Below are 7,091 nucleotides of genomic sequence, written 5' to 3'. Positions count from 1 at the left end.
AAAAATGCAACTTAATAAATGTAAATTTAGGAAAAACTTAATGGAATTTTAACCTTAAATAAAGATTTTAATTAAAATTTATTACTAATTAAATAATGCTGTGCTTCACTACAACAAAAAGAGAATTTTGTAACAAATTTTTTGTGACGGAACGATTCTGTCACAAATTAGAAACAGATTTATGACAGATTATATAATTGGACAGATTTGTGACGAAATATTCATCACAAATTTTTTAGTTATTTTTTTATATTTTAATTATTGACTAATGATGTATTTCGTCTATAATCCATAAAAAATTTGTGACAAATGATTTTTTCCGTCAAAAATTTGTGACGGATAAATGTTACCGTAAAAAAATTTGTGACGGAATGTTTTGCTGTCACAAATTTGTAATGAAAAATATTTGTCCGTCACAAATCTTTGAGAGAAAATATAAAAATGTCAAATACTTTGTGACGAAATATATTATTCCATCACAAATTAGTGACGAATTAATATATCCGTCACAAATTTATACTGAAGTAGCTTATTTATCACAAATATGTGATGAATTGAATTATTCGTAAAAAAATTATGACGAATTGTATTATCTGTGATAAATTTGCGATGAATTAAATTATCCATCACAAATTTTTGTGGATAAAATATATTTTGTCACAAATTTGTGATGAAATTTTGTTTTCCATCTAAAATTTGTGAAGGATAATTTAATCCGTCACAAACGCTTATTTTTAGAATTTTCTAATTAAATTATTATTTTTATGTAACTTGAATTTTGGATATATTTTTATGGATTCAAATTATGACCCGACCTGAAAATTTTAATAAATAAATTAATAAATTTTAAAAATATATAAATTAAACCGTAAATGTCACTGAATTTTGTACATAATATTGTGATATGCTCTTATATTAATGCAATATAATTTAATAAATAAATTAATATATTAATTATATAATTTAATTAATAATATAAAATTAATAAAATATAATAATAAATTATAATTATGATTAAGAGTTAAATTAAATAAAATTAAATTAAATAATGATTAACAAACTACTCAGTTTCGAGTTGAACTCAATTACTGAAATTAATAAAATTGTGATTATTAATTATAATTAAATTAAATTAAAGTTGTGATTATTAAATTAAATTAATAATATAAAATTAATAAAATATAATAATGAACTCAATCACTGAAATTAATAAAATTGTGATTATTAATCATAATTAAATTAAAATTGTGATTATTAAATAAAATTAATAATATAAAATTATAAATTTTAATTTTATTAATAATTAATTTTATAATTATTAATAAAATTATTAAAATTAACTAATACCATCTCTCTCAAGTTTCAATTTCAGCAGACTATTCTTTTTCGCCCTAGCCGCATAGCCACAGTCGACAATTCCTTCCCTCACCTCATTCTCTTTGCCTCGTCCCTCTTTTGCCATCCTCACTGAGTCAGTTTCCCATCTCACCTCTGTATAGAATCCCCACCCCTCAATATCGCTGTAGCATAGGTGAAAGGAAAACATCGCTAGCCCCTTGACATCGCGGCTGCTTATCCTTCTCGGATCATTGAAGTAGCTCGTCGACGCTTCTTGCTGGTGAGTGCTCGGGTTTTCAATTTTCAGTTAACATATCTTTGGGTCTTCATCTCACATATGACAAATCTTTAGTGTTTTATTTATTTAGTTTTTGTTTTCTTGTACAACTCTGTTCCATGTGAATATACCAACTGGATTCAGATACATAATTTACAATTGACTGATTCAAATTTTACAGATTTAGAATTTAATGTGCAGTGTTTAAATAATTGCGTTTTGCATGTGGACTAGTATCAGAATTTTTTTTTGCCTAATTTTTGAATTATGGGTTTAGGGTTCACGCAAGATTTGCCCAAAAAAGGCTTCTAATTTTGGACATCTAGGAATATCATCCCAAGTTGTGCTGGATGCTACCAGTGCAAAGCGTGAGAGTAGAGTTGGTCCAGTTTGGTTTTCATTAGTAGCTTCTGAGGACCAGTGAGAATTGTTTGCAACTTCTAACTTAAAAAAAAAAAAAAAATTACTTCACTAGGATATTAGAAATTAGAATTTGTTTGCTTACAACTTGCATTTGGTTGTGTTCCTACTTATTACGTATCAATTGTTTCAGGGAGGGAGACGCACCCTTGCCGCAAATTCCAGCAAATTACTTGAGGATAAAGTAAGTTCCTTTTGGCTTTATAGCTGCTTGTTCATTTTTTTTTTCATAATTTTAAGTTCGTCATCTGATTTTTAATTTCAAGGATTGCTCCAAAAGTTCCATGTTATCTTGGTTCAAATTTCTTTCAGGAAAAGAGGCTGAATAATATATTCCCACAGAATTGATATTGATGATAAATACATGAGTATTTCTTAGTTATTATTGATGAGTTAGAAATTTAGTTGCTAAATTTAGTTGCTATGCTATGTTATATCCTATACATTTGTAGCAAGCAATAAATAAACAATTTCAACTAGGTAAATGAGAAAATCTTTTATTATCCATATGCTAGAACAAGAGAGGTAGCTTGAGGGAGTGAGACTGACTTGTTTAGGTTGGAGCTAAGGACTAGGGTGGCTATTATTGCTGGTAGATGGTTGCAAAAGAATTGTTGTTGGGAGAATATGAATAACAATTGAGAAAAGACAAGTTGCTAGATGGTTGTAAAACAATTATTGTTAAGAAAAAAAAAAAGAGAGTCGTGCTTTTTATTGATGTATGCGGAGGTTTCTGTTATTTATTTATTTATTTATTTTTTACAAATAGTAAAGGATTTTAGGGACTTGGGTTTTGAATTTATGCAAAGATCAATTTGATTATAAGTGATTAAAAGTAAAATACTCCTCGGTGGACTAAAGCAGCAACAGTTAAAAGTTCAAAACTTCGCAATCTTCTTATCACCTTAGCAACATATTGAACGTGAGTCACTTTTCATATAAACTGATTAGTACCAAAATATAAGGCATGCGAGGAAGATTTGTTGTAACACCCTCACTGTAGCCATTCCGTACATTCTACTGTTCAGGTGACCGGTGTCGGTCCGGACAGCTAGAACGTCTGGAAAAATATTTAAACTAAAGTGAGAAGTTATAATTAACTTAAATATTAATAAGAAAAATTTAGGAAAAATTTTAGAAATAAAATATAACCAAGTTAAATGAGCCAATGCCCTAGCGATGGGTAACCCAGTGGGAAGTTGTGCTCCTCGCAACTAAGAGCCCTAAACCTGGAAGAAAATTCATAAAATAATTTTTGAAACTCCAGAGAAGAGTCATTGAGGTTTCTATGGCATTAGAATGCCAAGAAAAAGCTTAGAAAATTTTTTCAATTGGTACAGACGATTTTGGTTCAATAAGCCAAACGGAGGGCATTTTGGTCATTTCGTCTTCAGAGACGATTTTTGACCGACTTGTCTAGTTAAGTAAATAATTATTATGACATAAAATATGAATAAATATTGCTAAAAATTGAATTGAAAATGAGTAGAAAAGAAAAGAAAAAAAAATAGAATTTAATTATATTTATGACATAGGATGACATCATTAAAAAGCTTCCCACCAATTAGAATTTGACAAGCCAATTTATAAGAGATAAAAAGGGATAAGAAATGAACTTAAAATGAGATAAGAAACAAAAGAAACCAGCAGCTTCTTCATATGAGCTTAACCAAGAAAGAGAGAGAGAACAAAAGACCTCCATGAAAGCTTTTGCTCAAGCTTGATTTTCCCTAAGCTTTCCACCCCAAAACCCTAAACTTCCTTCACAAAAAATTATCCCTAAAGCTTGAGGAAGCACAAGGCAGCAGAAATTTGAGAAAATTTTGAAATTGGGCAAGTCTAAGTTAGGTCACAAGAGAGGTTAGTGCTTATTTTTATATCTCTCTCTTTCTTTTCATGTTGGGGACTTAAATTGAGTAAGAAAATTGTGAGAAATTGAATGAAACATTTGTGTAGAGGAATGGATGGAATTTAGCAGCCCTATGGGTGTATTAGTTTTGATGGTTTTCATGGATTCAAAATGGGTTAGAAATGGTGTTTGAGGTGTTGATATAAAATGGATAGTGAATTAGTATGTTTAATTAATGTATGTGCATAAATTGAAATTTGAGAATTAGGGCTCTTGAACTAAATTGAGAGATTTGTGTTTTAAGGGTGAATTAGTGTTTTAAGGGTGAATTAGTGTTTTAATGGTCAATTAGTAACCATTTATGGTGAATTGAATTTAAATTGGAGTGAGTTGTGGTATTAAGAAGTGTATTGGTATGTTGCCTCTCAAGGTACCAGAATACTGGACTTGAGTCCAGTGTGCTCTTTGGGTTATAACTCAAGCTAGGTAACTCCAATTGGTATAAGGCCAATTGGAGGTTAGACTAGACACAAAATGCAACAACTTTGATGAACGAAACTGTCCCAGAAAACCAACCTAAGTAGCTCTAAAAATTCACCTAATATGGGTGACCAATATGCAGTCCCTGGAAAATGATCAAATGAACAGTGTTCATTCATTTGGTCATAACTCAGTATAGAAAAGTCCAATTGACCTGAATTTTTACCAATATAAAGCTGAGACATAGCCCTACAACTTTCATGAAGAAAATAAACCCAAATTTTGACCATAACATATCCAAAAACTGACCTGCATTCAGTGTACAAAAACTGCAGAATTGATTTTGCCCAGAAATTCTGGCAAAATTGCAATTCGGCTAGTTATGGTATTTAGGCCATAACTTGAGCTACAAAACTCCAAATGGAGTGATTCGAAAAAAGAAATGTAACTAGAAACAATAAGAAACAACTTTGATGAAGAACATTTGGCCAAATTCTCACTGTAGAATGGCCTAATGGAACAGTAAACTCTAGCACCCAAAACTAAAAATTTTGATTTATTCACCATTGATTAGGAGTATGGATTGGCAACTAATGCCAACACTTTTGGGAATCAAAATGTGGTAAATCTATGTTATTAAAACTCATGTAACTATCATATATGAGAAAGTCAATATTTTGACTTAAATGACCAAATGAATAGTAATCTTACATATTAAGTATAAATATTCAAGAAATAACTTTGTAATATGCCCTAGTAGGCCTAATGTGATTGGTTTAGATAGGTTGGCATGCCGATAGGGTTCTGATAGTAGTACTGCGTATGATGTATGGCTCCATGCCATTCTGTAATATGATAGCTTATGGCTATACTGATTATGATATTATACTTGGCTTTATGCCTTATTGCTTATATGGCTTATTAGCCATTCTGTTTGCACACCGGGAGACACATTGTGACCGATGGTGTGACGGCCTGAGGTACCTAGTACCCAGTGCTAGTTTACCCATTTATCTAGTCCGGTCAATTTGTATAGGTTACTTGGGCATCGAAAAGTATAAATGTAATTGAAATGATTATTAAAAGAAGTAAGCAAATTAAATATCAAGATAAAGATCAAGAATGATTATAATAAAAAGAGGCTCAAAATCATCAAGAAAACAATTAATAAAATGCTAGAAAGAGTAAATATCATAAAATATAATTAGTCTTCGACTAAACAATAAGTTAATAATTATTTATTTCTTATAAGCACAATAACTAGAAAATTTTTATTTTTATTTGCATATTATATTTTTTTGTATTATTAGCACCACTAAGCTTTATGCTTAGCGCGTCGCTTTTGCAACGTGTAGGTACTGAAGATTTGGACAGAGAGCCTAGTAGACCACAGACTGGGTGAGGCCGTTCACAGTTTTGCAGTGTCCGTGTCACCTCACAGGCTACAGTGCATTGGTAGGAGACACTAGGTTCCATTTTGGTATTTTATACTGTTTGTATTGTTTTTAATTAAACTTTTATTTTCTCATGTATAAATTGAAACTCATGTAATATATTTTAGTATTAATGCAAATTTTTGTAATTTGTGTTTATAAATGAAAATTTAGTATTTATTGATGATTTGAACATGATTATCATGTGAAATGAATGAATGTCAAATAGAAGAAGAAGTGAGAAATTATTGAGAATATTGAGATTATGTTGATACAAATGGAGTTTAAGAATGATTGAAAATGTATTGGAAGCATTTTTCACAGGTTCCGAAGAACTGTTTTATCCATTTTTAGTCAGTATTCCACCGGATTTTCTATAAAATTTTCGGAACCTCAAATGAATTTATAATTTCAATAAATGAGTTAAATTTCACAAATTGCACTTCATAACCATGAAGAAATAAATTAAGGAAGGATAAAAATGATTGGAATAAAATATGGTATTTCGGTACACTGTGTGACATATCTTGCTCGGCTACACTGTAAACGGGTAAGAGGTGTCATATTTGTACATTAATAAAAGGTAGTGAGTAAGCTTAAGACAGCTCGGACTGTAGATTTTGGGTGGATTTAAAGGGTTAAATGAATGGACAAAAAGCTGTTAAATCTGTGCACCAACAAACAATGGCGAATGTTGCTCAGTTAAGTCAATATAATAATTATAAAGAAGAAGAAATCTCTCTCTCTCTCTCTCTCTCTCTCTCTCTCTCTCTCTCTCTCTATATATATATATATATATATATAAGCTGGTCCTTTCTCTATTATATATCCTAGACTTAATTTGGTACGTTCATCAAGTATCCTTATAAAATTAGAATTATGATTTACTTTAATTAAAGTGATCCTTTTATAATTACGATTTGTATTAATTAAAATAAATATCAATTAATGTTGGGCCATATTAAAAGAATTAATTTTGGCCCATATATTAATATTAATTATCGGACAAAATCTTACATTCTCTCACTTGGTATAATAATTAAGTGATATAAACTTTAATAACATAAATATTAGGCGCACATAGAATAAACAAATCCTTTCCATAATATACTTCATAATTACCTTCCTATAATAAATTATTAAGTCTGGGTTATGGCGGTTGTACATTGTTTAATCACATACTTCCTTCCATATATCACAATACTAGCAATTTACCACAGTAGGTATATAATGGATATATGTTTATCGCATCATGGTCCACAATAATATCTCAAAAGACTTTTCTTGTTATCAT

The 7,091-nt window shown here is 30.0% G+C and overlaps 1 long non-coding RNA gene across 1 annotated transcript; it reads left to right on the top strand.

Annotated features, from left to right (window-relative positions):
- Window positions 1-1,344: 1,344 nt before the first annotated feature.
- LOC131179273 (uncharacterized) lies at window positions 1,345-5,822 on the top strand. The gene is made up of 3 exons (XR_009148235.1): window positions 1,345-1,618; window positions 2,169-2,219; window positions 5,720-5,822. It is a non-coding gene; the product is annotated as an uncharacterized LOC131179273 (long non-coding RNA).
- Window positions 5,823-7,091: the final 1,269 nt, after the last annotated feature.

This window comes from Hevea brasiliensis, chromosome 4 (assembly GCF_030052815.1).
Source record: "Hevea brasiliensis isolate MT/VB/25A 57/8 chromosome 4, ASM3005281v1, whole genome shotgun sequence".
In the NCBI taxonomy this organism is placed as follows: domain Eukaryota; kingdom Viridiplantae; phylum Streptophyta; class Magnoliopsida; order Malpighiales; family Euphorbiaceae; genus Hevea; species Hevea brasiliensis.
Note: the sequence above shows the minus strand (reverse complement) of the source record. Positions and strands in the feature narration are given on the sequence as shown.